Below are 14,792 nucleotides of genomic sequence, written 5' to 3'. Positions count from 1 at the left end.
TTTTTGACCGGTCGATAGCTTTACACCAAAAAGCTGAATAATGTAGCTAGCTCTGGGAGAAATTTCAAGTTCCTGCGGTTCTTCTGAGGTAAGAAATACAAGTTTACGTCAAAAGTGGCCGAGAACTGGGCCCCATACTGTACTTTGCCCCGTAAGCTTTTTTCTCTGTCCTTCCGCCGAAGCAAAAAAAACACAACCTGATTACACATTAACCCAAAAGTCGACCAAGTGTGCCTGCAACGATTTCCTGTCAAAACTAAAATGAAAACCATTGCGGTATGCGTCACCCGTAGCGGTTTTGTAGCAACCCCAAGCTATCCCCGTCTTTTTGGCCGCGCCAGGAGACTACGCTCTAGGACGACCAAAGGGTAAACTATAAATCGGCCACGCCCGATTAATAATAAAAAAGATCTTTCATATCTCCGAGCATTTAAAAGAGTTTCGAAATGCGTCGAATTCTTACTATCCCGCTTTATTGCCTTCCTTTCATTTAAGCAAACATGTCAAAACATATATACCGAAACAGGGGAATAGTGTACACATTGATTTGAATATACTTTTTGCTCGGTTCAAACAATCCGTGCCACTTTCTGACACTTTCTGCCATTTTATTTTTTGCTTGGTAAGATTGGTCTGTAAAACCGAATAACTCTATTTCATATTTTTCGTTTTCGATAGTTGGATTATTTTTTTTGGGACCCTGTATAGACCTGTTAAAAAGTTTTTGATATCTATTAAGGGAACATGAACAACACACAATGTAATCAAATGTTAAAATGTCGCTAACTTTCTTTTCCTTTTTTCGTTCTAGCCAAACATACCCTCCCACGCAGTCGTTGTGGTGAGTAGTGAAACACGAACACCCCTAAAAACGACTGCGTGGGAGGCTAAGCCGAACAGGAATCGCCTATTTCATACCAGCCTAATAATAAACGTATAAAGAAAAAATAACCGTTGTCTACGACTCTGCTTTTATCAAAGTCCTTACTTAGACATGTTTGTATTTAAAGATGGGAGCTTGTCTTTGTAGGTGAGGCAATTTTTTATTCAACGTTAACCTGTCAAGGTTATCGCAAGTTGAAGTGAAAATTGTCACTAGAACACCCGAAAGGCGTGCTACCTGCTGTACCCGTTCAGACCTAATTTAAAACAGGTAAATTCTCCTCACAAGCCTCCATACAATTCTCATTGTTCTCGTCGGGTGAAATTCATAATCGATCAAGACCATTTCCCCCTTGCGATCCATTCCCAGATTCTCTTCAAAACCTGTAACGTGCGACTGTGATAATCCGGCTGATTTGAACGGTACAGAGCGAAAATGTGAAAATTAATTAAAAAATTAAAATTAAAATTAGTCCGGTCCAGTTCTAGAGTTTAAATTACTAACTGTTTGTACATAAAGAATGTTACACTTTCAAAACCTAAAAGCAAAACAACGTCCATCGAAGTCGCACTGTTTGCCAAAAAATATGTCAAGTTACATTCGTTTTCGACAAAAACGAAAGTGTCATGTTACATACGTTTAGGAGAAAATCAAATGTATCATGTTACATTCGTTTGCTCAGGAGATGAAACTGAAATATCACGTTTGCTGTTTCATTGTTTACTGAAATTCAAAACAACACTTTCAAAACCGGAGTGAAGCAACAATGACAACAACAACAACAAAGCTTTGTTGGTTTACTACAGCCGGCAACTACAGCATCACATCTCAAGGCGGACGAAAACGACTAGTTTGACAAATTTAAATGATTATCTAGTTTCAAATAATACATTTAAGTTACCTGTTTATATATAGAATAAAAGAGAATAAAATACAATAAAATAAAATAAAATTATTTTTACATTATAAATTCACTAACAACTACAATTGGTGTATATACTTTATAAAGCTGTAGTTCTACTTAATTATGAATCATAAATAACAATCATAAATTGACGTGAACGATATACACGAGAATGCACTCGCACAAATGGGAAGCGTTACACTGCAATTGTTATCATCGTTCAAAGACGATAAAAAACTGATTTCATTTTAATTCACTAATACATACTTTGTTTACGATTATAGAATCGATATTATTTTTCTTCATAAGTCTAACGTTTTCAGTTTGATGCACCGGCTCTAAATTCCTACCCGTTTTAGTGAAATCAGTTGTATATCTGTAATTATATATTTTTATTTTTCCTGGCAAATAAAATGGTTGTTGTTATTGTTGTTGATATCACCCTCGTGATCAATGAATGTTTAGTAGTAGCCAACTCGTTCAATCGGGACAAACAATCCCGCAGCTTCCAACCTCGCCACTTCCACTGCAACTTCGGCAACTTCTTTTGCATTCCTTTTGATTATTTCCTTAACGGTATTAACGGGAACAAGGTCTAGAGCTCCCGATACAACACATCTAGCACAGCCAGCCATATCACCACGCGCCAAACAAGTTATCGCTTCCAAACCATCTACGACTAGGCCTGACCCAGGTGAACAGACGTTAAATACAAACTTCGTGAAAGTCCACCACAGTACCATTTTTGGGAGATGTTGCGACTGCAAAACAGGAAACCACAATACATTTAAGAATTCGTTCTTTTGTTTCCATCACAAAAACATGCTGTAAAAAGTGGGGAGGGGTTCGATCCCCCCCCCTTTTTACGATGGTGGGGGTATGAGTTTGCTTGTCCGTCCGAGGGATAAACTGCAAACAAATAAGGAGCTCAACAAGTTAATGCCAAGCCCTGTACCTATAGCTAAAGGTGATTTTACTAACCGAGGTGTTCTGTAAAATAGGTGTTTTCATACCAGAAGGTTCTATGTTCGCTGGGCGACATATTCTGTTGCTCGGATTGAAAATCGGCACCCATCAAAGCAGGAAATCAAGGAAACGACTGCTTTTTCTTTCTGTTATTTTCGCCGTTTTGGCTTCTTTTCTTAAAGCAAACGGACACGGCACATTTCGTTTTCGTGAAGACTATAGAATGTAACACGGAGAAACATTTGAAACATACTGGAAATGAAATACTAAAACCTAGAGCCTATTGACACTGTAACCCTCCCCCCGGGTGGGTACTTGGCCTACGTTTAGGTATAGGGGTGCCGCTGGGGGTTTGAAACCCTGACCCTGTTTTAGGACAATAAAAACGTAAAATACATACCCTGTGTAGGACAACACCCCCTATTTTAAGACCGTACGTATTTAGGAGAAAGGATAACATCCACAATCATCTACGCTTTGTTGTGATTGCGTCCCGTACGCGATGTTCGACGTATTGAAATTTAAACACCGATACCAGCAAATAAAATAATGCTTTTTTATTGAAGTGAAAGCGAAAACAATGCAAATACTCGACGACAGTCTTGCAGCCATACCCTGTTTAGGACAGAGGAGCTTGAAATTATATACCCTGTTCAGGGCCGGAGGAGTCAAAAACCATACCCTATCCAGCGGCACATCCCGGTATAGGCCATATACAGATATAGGGGAGTGTCCCCCCCCCCTCCCTGGCCTCCGAGAATGTAACAAGAACCGAAAAATTGAAGCGCAATAATGTGCTGTTGTGAAATGCGACTCACGTGATATTTGGCGATGAATAAAATAAGCGACGACAGGCACTTGTCAAAAGGTCGGGACACACTAGGCGACAAGTCGCTGCAACAGAATACATGTCGCGGCGCCAAGTTGCTGCGACACGTCGCCCCGTGTGACATGGTGCATTCTTGCGACAATCTATGTCGCTGCGACAGAATTTTGTCGCTGCGATGTGTCGTGCGGCACATCGTAGCGACAAAATGAGCGATAGCAGCGTTGTCGCGGCGTGTGTACACGTCTGCGACAAATCGCTGCGAAAAAATATAAATTAACCAATGAGAGAGCGTCATGTATTTTTGCAATATTGAATTGGAAAAATAGTCACATTCGCACTCTGTGTGTGCAACGAATAAGCGCCTTAAACTTGTCGCAGCGACTTCTTTTGTTGTAGTACTCATATCATGGAGCGACTTGTCGCAGAGACCTGTCCCTGCGACTTGTCGCATAGTGATGTCCCGACCTTAAGCGCTAGCTCAGTTGGCGGTATTTACGAAATTAAAATGTTTTTTACATCTTTCTTATCAAAAAACCAAAAACTAAAAGCGTTTTTGTCTAAACCATCTGTTGCGTACTAAAAGAAAGGCAGTCTCGTAAGGCGAGCACAACAACAAATCATCTTCCCTTGGCAAGCACTATAGAGACAAACACTGTATGGTCACTGTATGGGTTTACTGCCTGACACCTACATCAACGCATTAGTAAGCACCGTTATTCTGCGATCGGTAGACACCTTGAGGCACAACATGGCAGCAAAGGAGCAAAGATTAATCACCTTTTCAGAGTTTTAAAGAAATGCAGAAGCAAGTTTGACTGCCTCGTATATGAAATGCTGTTCATCAGGGACATTAATCCTTCCCTGAACACCCAGAGTGACTCTATATCCGCGCCAAATTATTTACTTGACACTTCCCTATTTTTAATTAGAACTTTTAGTTTTTCCATTGTTTTACTTTACGTATTATGCCCATAGAACACACAACTATTTTTATTGTTTCACGTTATATATATTCTTATTTCTTTTGACTTGATAATGGCGTAGAGTAGCGCCGAAACGTCGTCTACTTTTTTAAAGATTTTAAAGTTTTAAAATGAATTTTAACAATGTTTTAGCGTTTAATTTCATTATAAAATCGTTTTCTCAATCTCTGCTGTTACGAACGATAATTATTATTATTATTATTAAGAATAAGTTTGACTGTTTAGTGCATAAAATGCTACTAATCAGAGAATTGTCGCTATCTCAAAATGTCCAATCAGACTCAATCTAAGCCAAACTATTTGCGTGACATCGCATATTATATTATGTTAATCTTAAACGAACATTTCCTGACAGTTTATTCTTTTCATTTTTTGAACTTAAAAATGGCGTCATGACGACTCCGAAACGTCGTTCGATTTTATCGTTTATTTTTACTTGCTTGTGTATATCCAATTACACCGTAGCAACTTAACAATCTTAGTCACCATTTCAGGGACAGATTCATATAGGAAACAGATTTTACGCAAATTGGACAGAGTTCAGCTGCACCTGCTCTTACGGGTCTGAGCTTGTTTCAAATGAAGTTTCGTTTTCTCAAAGGAATCGATCTTGTGATTCTTTGACCGCTTCCTCCTCTTCTTCAGAAATTTGTTGTGTCTTTTTTCATGCTACATGAAGGAATCAAAATACCGAGTTATTTTTTTCAGCTCTTGCTTTGAGATTCGATTCTGCCAAACATTCATTTAAGCACCGGGAATCGAAGTCGGTGTGGTGTACGCTCTCAAGGATTAGTTAAAAGTACGCCAAGGGAACTCCTTTTGAAAGGTTTACAAGCACACACACGCCTGAAAAAAATCCCTGCCCTGAATATTCAAACAAGTTAATGGTAGTAAATTGTTTTCTTACCTTCGAATTATTCAGTAATATCTGAATGGGTCAGCTAGAGCACTATGCAGCTTGAATTGCACAAAATGGCGTTTCAGTCGTTTCTTAGAAATCACGTGATAGAAAGGGACTTTCCCTCTTTAAAAATTCATAAGTTTTATCTTTTCTGGTTTTACCCTCTATCATCCTTTTTTTTCTTACTTGACAATCAGTTTGTGGCAGTGAAAAAAACTACGTACAAAACAATTTTACTCTATTCTATCACCTTCTGCACTAGGAAAGTCCAGGTCCGGATTCATATAGAGAACACGTATAAGAATACAGAAACGTTACATTTGATAGCCTTTATTTTTGTAGGTAGACACAATAATAACAGATCACCTGATGCAAATGTTCGAAATTTTGAGCCAAACTGCCCCGCTATATCCGTGGCCTCGCTCTTTCCTCAGATAGCAGGCTTGAGCCGAATATGAGTTCAGACCATCAATTTTTATACAGTTTAATACCAAATTTAAGAATTTTGTGGTGAAGTCCAGAAATCGATCATGTGATTCTTTGACCGCTTCGTCCTCTTCTTCAGAAATGGTTCTGTCTTTTGTCACGCTACCTGAAGGAATCTAAACGCCGAGATCTTCTTCCAGCTCTTGCTTTGAGATTCTCCCAAGCATTTCATTAAGTAAGCTTATAGGGATAATCGAAATCAGTGTAGTGAACGCTTTCAAGAATAAGTTAAAAATACGCCAAGATACCGCGTTTAAAAAGATCTGCAAACATACACACACACACCTAAATAAATTTCTAGTCCTGAATCTTTAAAGCAGTTACAAGAAACAGTTTTCTTACCTTTGAGTTATTTAATGATATCTGCGGACTGGCGGATCAGCCCTGCAGCCTGAATTGCACAAAATGGCGTTTCAGTCGTTTCTTAGAATTCACGTGATCGAAAGGGACTTTCCCTTTTTAATGTTGATTAAAATTCAAAAGTTTTGTTTAAAGGTTAGTTTCAGAAAGCGATAGGGAAGTCATGCCGGGCGTTAATGTTTTTTCGACACTGTTCCATTCGTTGGCCGCTTTATTTATACTCGAATCTTTGTTTCTCCCAGTCTGTCCTGACACACGTCGGGAGATGTAGATCTTTAAGTGCTACCGACTGTAATTTTCGAGAAAAAATTCAAAACTGAAAATTCGCATTTCTTCATATTCAGTCAAAAGAAACCCTTTGGTGAACTATTTACGAAAATAACATTTAAAATTTTCAAAGGGTTTTTATATTTGAGAAAATCGGCAAAAGGTGAAATGCCGTTTTCGCGTCCCCGCCGCCATAAAATTTTGTCGAATTTTTGTGGGTATTCAAAACACTCGTACGGAAAGAAGGTTAAACGTATGAAATTTATCTTTGGCAGGTATGCGGGGCATCCAATATACTACACAGAAACCTAAAAATATTGCAAAACGATGCAATTAAACAGATGTTTTTGAAAGCCCGAAAATTGGTATTTTGAGCACTTTGGTAAACACTTGAAACAAGGGTAACTTTGGTGGCAAAAATCGTGTCCTGGTACATCGAAATTTGAAATAAAAAATAGATCGGCGTCAAGTACTATTATGGTACTATAACATATAAAGAATCCAGTGAAAAACCACCCGTTGAGAGAAGTAAACTGAATATTTCATGTATTGACTACAAAAATTGTCACGGTCACGCAATACTAGTAAACACATTTCGATTGGATTTATTCAATGTGTTTTAGTTTTGCTCACTTTGGCTACAGTTTATGCTCGAATATAAAATCTACCTATCTTATGTATTATTTACTGTTTTGTATTCATATCAAAATTATTTTAGAGGAGGGGATAATTGATCTGACCGCAAAAATGGGCTAATAGGGATGTGCCGCTGGATGGGGTCGCATTTTCACGACTGGACTGACTATAATGGGGTCGCCTTTTCAAGCATTTTTTATGGGGTGACTAGAATGGGGTCACACTTTTCCCGGATTTTGAGGGTAAGAAAATTCTGACAAGTTGTGCGCAACTTGAGACGCAAAAACAGAAAGACGCAAAAAACAGAAATTGACTAAGCCAGGCGGGAAGAACGGGTGAGCCGTTCCAAATTGAAATAGCCGTTCTAATTTGATTCAGACGCCGATCTTTTCATGTACTTAATTCAAGGAATTAGGTTCGGCTCATGAAAAGATCGGCGTCTGAACCGGGCCTTAGAAGTACTGAACTTGGCAACTTTATTTCTCCCCAGAATAGGAACCCACTGTGATGACAACTGGTAAGGGTTTTCTTAGATGTTCTTTTTTGCCATGCTAAGATTTTTTTCGAAAATAAAGGAATGAATACAAGATTTTTTTTTTTTTTTTACAACAAGATAGGGGATTTGAACATAAAGTATCTGATTTTACCTTGCAAGCGTCATAAAATTGTGCTTCTTGTTGGGATGCTTGTGTTTGCTGTAGGTTTCTGATTCCTCACTTTCTTTTTGATAAGGTTTTGGGGATCATTATCCTTGCAGATGACCGATAGTTTGGCTTCACTGTTTCGCTATTTGTGCGTCATTTGACATGGATGCATTAGCATAGCATTTTTAGATAAAATTTTAGCAGTATTGTGTGCAGCGAATTGGATTGTCATGAATCAGGATTGTCATGAAACTTCCTGATACAAAACTTTAGAGCTCTGAGGCTTATTTGCTAAAGTTTAGGAGAAATCTGTTTTATGGACATTTTTGGTAAAAACTAGATTTTGAAAATATGTTCAAATCTCAAAAGTTTTTATTCCGACTGAAAACCGAATGCCATTTTCCGTAAATTCGAACATTTTTCATTCAGGAAGCAAAAATTCGAATAAATCAGTGAAATCTTTCCTGCCAAAAAGCGCGATTCAAAAAGCAACCATCATGTAAATAAATAGGTTCGGGCCGCCTTAAAAGAGTTCCGAAATGCGTCGAATTCTTAATAAATATAATGAATTACTATCCCGCTTTATTGCCTTCCTTTAATTCAAGCAAACATGTCAAAACATATATATACCGAAACAGGGGAATGATGTACACATTGATTTGAATATACTTTTTGCTCGGTTCAAACAATCCGTGACACTTTCTGCCTTTTTTGCTTGGTTAGATTGGTCTGTTAAACTGAATGGCTCTATTTCATATTTTTCGTTTTCGATAGTTCGATTTTTTGGGACCCTGTATACACCTGTTAGAAATGTTTTGATATCTATTAAGGGAACATGAACAACACGCAATGTAACTAAATGGAAAAATGTCGCTAATTTTCGTTTCCTTTTTCGTTCTAGCCGAACTATCCTCCCACACAGTCGTTGTGGGGAGGAGTGAAACACGATTGCCCCTAAAAACGACTGCGTGGGAGGCTAAGCCGAATCAGGAATCGCCTATTTCTCATCAGCCTGATAATACTGAAATAAGTGAAAAATAACCGTTGTCTCGGCCTCTGCTTTTATCATAGTCCTTACTACTTACACACGTATGTATTTAAAGCTAGAAGCTTGTCTTTGTAGGCGAGGCAATTTTTTGTGGTTACCAAGGTAACCATAATGCTGCTATCTGTGTAAGTAATGTAAGTAAGACTTTCCGAAGCACGAAGTAAGAACGAGAGCGTACCGAAACGGCACGAGGATTTGTCAAGTTCTCCAGGTAGCTTTTTACGATTACAATACTATTGTTTAGAAGGATATATGAGTTACGGTGATGAATTGTTAGGATTTAGTTAAATATGAGGATTCCGATTGAAAAAAGCCACTTTCATAATCATTATGGCGCTTTCGAACTGTCCACGATCGAGAATTGACTGCTTTAATGAACCGCTGGCCGAACGTAGTTGAAACATGACAACGTAGACGATTATAGGTCTTCCGAACAGATATTCACCGAAACGGTCTGTTGGGTGCCCCTGATGTTATCCTAGCGCTTGTGCTTGCACTTGTGTTTGCGTCGCTAGTGAAAACCAGGCTTTTCCTTTTCTTGTGCTTGCGTCGCTAGGGAAAACGAGACATCGCATAAGCACAAGAAAATTGTTTACGTCTGGCCATGTCTAGCAATTAAAGCACTCGTTCCAGTTTTTGAACAAAGTAGCAGAGGCCGCGGCCGCGGTTGATTTTGATTTCCCTTTTTACGAGGTTGTTCGGAGGAGTGTAGACAAAAAATACAAGACACAAGCGATTTCACGCTGCTTCACACCGCCTTGATTCGATATATATATATATATTTTTTTTTCACCTTCTGCACTAAGAAAATCGAGATACGGATTCATATTGGAAACCGGTATAAGAATACAGAAACGTTGCATTTGATACCGGTATTTGTCATAAGCCATCTCTCCTTTACCTTTGTAGGTCAGACACAATAATAACAGGTCACGTGACACAAAGGTTAGAAATTTGAGCAAAACTACTTCGCTATATCCGCGAGCAGAATGGCTTTGATCTTTCCTTACTTAGCAAGATAGAGCCAAATGTGAGCAGGTCATTAATTTTTCTCCGGTTACCAAGTTTGAAGATTTTTCGGTAAAGTTCCACAAACAGTCCTCTCAAGTCTCACGATTTTGTCGTGAGACTCACGGTTTTCACTTCAATCTCACGATGAGAAACAGAAATCTCACGGTAAACAGAGTAACAAGTCATTTGATTAGCGCCTGGTTTTAGGACTCTTTTAGTTATTTTTGTCCGTCAGTTGATCAATCTCCCGGTTTTTACTGAAATCTCCAGATTTTTTTACCTCAATCTCCAGATTTCCAGTGCTTTGAGGTTGAGAGGTCTGCACAAAGTAGAGTTTATTTTATGCAAATTAAACTGTGTTCTCCGCACCTAGCTGCTCTTTCGTGCATGTCCGAGCTTGTTGAAAGTGAAGTTTCGTTTTCTTAAAGGAATCGATCTTGTGATTCTTTAATCGCTTCTTTCTTATCTGCAGAACTTGTTGTGTCTTTCGTCATGCTTTTTGAGTAAATCAAAACACTGAGATCTTTTTCCAGCTCTTGCTTGAGATTCTCCCAAGCGTTTTATTTTTGCACAGGCAATCGAAGTCAATGAGGTGTACGCTTTCAAGGAAACGTTTGGAGTACGCCAAGGGAACCTCGTTTAGAAAGGTCTAAAATCACACCTAAATAATTTCCCAGCCCTGAATAATTAAATCAGTTAATAGTACTCGTTTTCTTACCTTGTTCAATAACTGACCTGCCTGGACCTCTATGCAGCTTGAATTAGTTGTGGGTAATGGCGTTTTGGTCGTTTCCTACAAATCACGTGATAGAAAGGGAATTTCCCTTTTAAACGTTTAATAATTAAAAGTTTCAAAGTTTTGTTTAAAGTTTAGTTTTAAAAAGCGATAGGGAAGTAATACCTGGCTTCATTAATGTTTTTCGACATTGTTCTGTTTATTGGCAGCTTTTACCTGAAACTTTGTTTCTCCCAGTTTGTCCTGACAAAAGGGAGATGTAGACCTTTAATTCTTCGACTTTACGTGATATCAAAGTTCCGAAAACAAATGCACGATTCGAAAACTTGTTTTGATATTCATGAAAGTGAATTACTGTCCCGCTTTATTACCTCTTTGTTTTAGCAAACATGTGTTGAGAAAACTCGCTCAAACAACAGAAGCTAACAATAGTCTTCTTGCAGATAGGCTGTTTATTCTTCTCTATTAGTCCTCTGCGCTTATCTTTGCTAATCTAATCTAAACTTCAAAACGCGCAAGGCCGATTCTAGCCAAGGCAAAACTAGATGGCTGCCGCAAAAACAAAGTAATCGATAAAATACGATTATTTTATGCGAGAGTTAACATTTATCTGTTTAATGGAGATAGTAGTCAAGGTTACAAGAAACAAACAAACATGTTCGCAGGTGAGGCGGGTTTTGATCGCGAAGTTTCTATGACAAATAAAAGAGGTGTCAAGAATTAAGTGTGTGAGCTAACCTTGGTTTGCCAAAAAGACCTTTGATCACAAAATTATCGGTAAATATTTGGCTTCTCAACACATGCTTTAAAACTATATTTATACTGAAACGGACATTTTTTCGGAGAAACGAAGTACGCATTGATTTGAATAATATATACTTTTTATTCTGTTCAAACGCTTCTTGTCGTTTTTAGTATTATAGAATGAAACTTTTCTTATCCTTAAAATTATGAGATAAAATAACTGTACATTGTTTTAAAACTCTAGCCCCGACAAAATTAACCTGATAAACTGCAGCAACAAGAACCCTTTTGAATGTGAACTATAAGAAGTCAAAGATGCCCATTATTTTGCGATTGTGGACAGATAGGAAAATAAATCATTTATTGAACTTTTAGACTGCTTTTATGTCTACGTAGTGAAAACCGGGCCTTCAGGTCTGTAGAAAATTTCCCGTGGTATTTAAAACAGGGAAGCGACTGAACAAGAACCCGCGATAGGAGCGGATATCACTCTTGATCGTATCAACCGTTGCATAAAGGTTGCAGGAGGACTTATTGGAATCACTCTAAACCTAAGCGCTAGAGCAAAGTTTTTCCTGAGGCAAAAAAATGGCTGGGATGTCTTCACTGAAGCAGCTTTTGTCTTACAACGCGAAGACATAGGTATTGATTGGTTGTTGACCACAACGAGGAACTTTGCTAACCCGTTACGATTTGACGATTAAAGCAGCAGTGTTTGCGTCGTGGTTGGTTCATTCCCTATTATTATGCAAAAAAAATAGTTTCAAATGGTTTCGTGATCTACTCCTGGTTTATTCGAAATTAGTCAAAAGGAAATCAAAAACTATGACATCGCTTCAAATTTTACTCAATTTTGCGTTTATGATAGACAACCTTAGAAGTTTTCAATAGATCTGGAACTCAGGGATTGTGTACTACACTGGTTAATTGCAGCCCTGAAAAAAAAATTAAAAATAAAAAAATATACGAATTTTGAAATAATCTTAATTTTACGCATAAAACAGTTACCAATTCAAGTTTGAAAATGTTTTGGTAAATTTTCGCAAAGCAGAGTTTTATGCATATTAAACGGAGTTCCGCTGCACCTGCTCTTGTGTCTGAGTTTGTTAAAACTGAAGTTTTGTTTCTCAAAGAAATCGAGCCTGTGATCCTTTGTCCGCTTCTTCGTCTCCTCCAGAAATACGTGTTGTGTATTTTTTCACTGCTACATGAAGGAATCAAAACGCCGAGATCTGTTTCCAGCTTTTACTTTGAGATTCTCTCAAGCATTTTATTAAGTATAGGGAATCGAAGTCGGTGTGGTGTACGCTTTCAAGGATAAGTTAAAAATTTGCCAAGGAAACCTCGTTCAAAAAGATCTACAATCAGAATGTAAGTAAATTTTGGCTATGAATATTTAAGCCAGTTACTAGTAATCGTTTTCTTACCGTTGAGTTGTTCAATGATATGTCCCTGGCGGGTCAGCCCTTCTGCTTGAATTGCACAAAATGGCGTTTCAGTCGTTTCTTAGAAATCACGTGATCGAAAGGGACTTTCCCTTTTTAACGTTAATTTGAAATTCAAAAGTTTTATTTAAAGGTTAGTTTCATGAAGCGATAGGGAAGTCATGCCAGGCGTTAATATTTTCTCGAATGTTCCATTCGTTGGCTGCTTTATACTTGAACTATTTGTTTCTCCCAGTTTGTTCTCACACACGGGAGATGTAGATCTTTAATTCTCCGAGCATTTAAAAGAGTTCCGAAATGCGTCGAATTATTAATAAATATAATGAATTACTATCCCGCTTTACTGCTTTCCTTTAATTCAAGCAAACATGTCAAAACATATATATATATATATATATACCGAAACAGGCGTTTTTCAGGGGAATGATGTACACATTGATTTGAATATACTTTTTGCTCTGTTCAAACATTTCGTGCCACTTTCTGCCATTTCTTTATCGAGTCGTTTGGGTTGTCTTAGTTCCCGTTAAAAAGGTTTTCACTCAGTAAAAACTACAGAGGGAAAACAAACAACACGCAACGGAATTATTAAAATGGAAACGTGTCTTCCGGCTTTATTGCATTTCCTTGTTTAAGCAAACATGTGTTGAGAAAACTCGCTTAAACGACAGAAGGTACCATTATTCTTCTCGTAGATGGGCTGTTTATTATTCTCTATTAGTCCTCTCTACGCTTATCTCTGCTAAACTAAACTAAACTTCAAAACGTGCAGTCCTTTAAGGTCTACAGAGAGCATACCAGGGATTCTAGCCAAGACAAAACCAGATGGCTGCTGCAAAAACAAAGTACTCGGATCAACACAGAAAGTTTTAGCAATCACAACCAGATAGCTACGACTATTATTATTCAAAAAGAAGGGTTTGAAATGGTTTTGTGATTCTCCTGGTTCATTCGAAATCAGACATCAGACAATCATAGCAAATCCCAGAAAACAAAACTATCCAAAACTATGACATCGCTTCAATACATGTTTCAATTTTTGCTCAATCTTGCGTTTGTGATAGACAACCTTAGGAGTTTTCGATGGACATAAAATCGAGATATTGTGTATTACCCTGATCAATTGCAGCCCTGAAAAAAAATTAAAATAAAAAATATACAAATTTTGAAAATAATCGCTGTTTCGTGAAAGTATCCTTAGAATTTGTGACAAAGTTCAACATTGAATTTCACCCTGATTCATATATTTTCTTGTGTTTCGAAATTGCGCAAGTCTACCTGTATGAAGTTTACGGGACATTAATTAAAAGAATGAGAGATAAAAACTCTTAGTAAACATCCAAGAAACTGCAACTTAAATTGTTAATCTGAAATCTAATCTTTCTTTCTTTCTTTCTTTCTTTCTTTCTTTCTTTCTTATCTAAACTGTCTTATGGGTAAACATAAAAGTTTACGCATAAGACAGTTGCCAAATCTGAAAATGTGTCGGGAAATTTTCGCAAAGCGGAGTTTTATGTTATCTCCCACGCAGACGTTCTTAGGGGCGATCACACAGTCTGCCCTTGTGTCTGAGCTTGTTTATACAAAACTGAAGTTTTTGTTTTCTCAAAGAAATCGAGCCTGTGATCCTTTGACCGCTTCCTCGTCTCCTCCAGAAATAATTGTTGTGTATTTTCTCATGTTACATGAAGGAATCAAAACGCCGAGATCTGTTTCCAGCTCTTACTTTGTGATTCTTCCAAGCATTTCATTAAGTACAGGGAATCGAAGTCGTTGTGGTGTACGCTTTCAAGGATAAGTTAAAAATTTGCCAAGGAAACCTCGTTCAAAAAGATCTACAATCAGAATGTAAGTAAATTTTGGCTATGAATATTTAAGCCAGTTACTAGTAATCGTTTTCTTACCGTTGAGTTGTTCAATGATATGTCCCTGGCGGGTCAGCCCTTCTG

The 14,792-nt window shown here is 37.8% G+C and overlaps 1 long non-coding RNA gene across 1 annotated transcript; it reads right to left on the bottom strand.

Moving 5' to 3' along the window:
• Positions 1-1,660: 1,660 nt before the first annotated feature.
• LOC144653938 (uncharacterized) lies at positions 1,661-12,897 on the bottom strand. The gene is made up of 3 exons (XR_013570849.1): positions 12,826-12,897; positions 10,637-10,711; positions 1,661-2,548 (listed from the first exon to the last, which is right to left on the bottom strand). It is a non-coding gene; the product is annotated as an uncharacterized LOC144653938 (long non-coding RNA).
• Between the last annotated feature and the right edge of the window lie 1,895 nt (positions 12,898-14,792).

The sequence above is a fragment of the Oculina patagonica genome, chromosome 5, assembly GCF_052425735.1.
Source record: "Oculina patagonica isolate OP01 chromosome 5, crgOcupat, whole genome shotgun sequence".
NCBI lineage: Eukaryota > Metazoa > Cnidaria > Anthozoa > Scleractinia > Oculinidae > Oculina > Oculina patagonica.
Note: the sequence above shows the minus strand (reverse complement) of the source record. Positions and strands in the feature narration are given on the sequence as shown.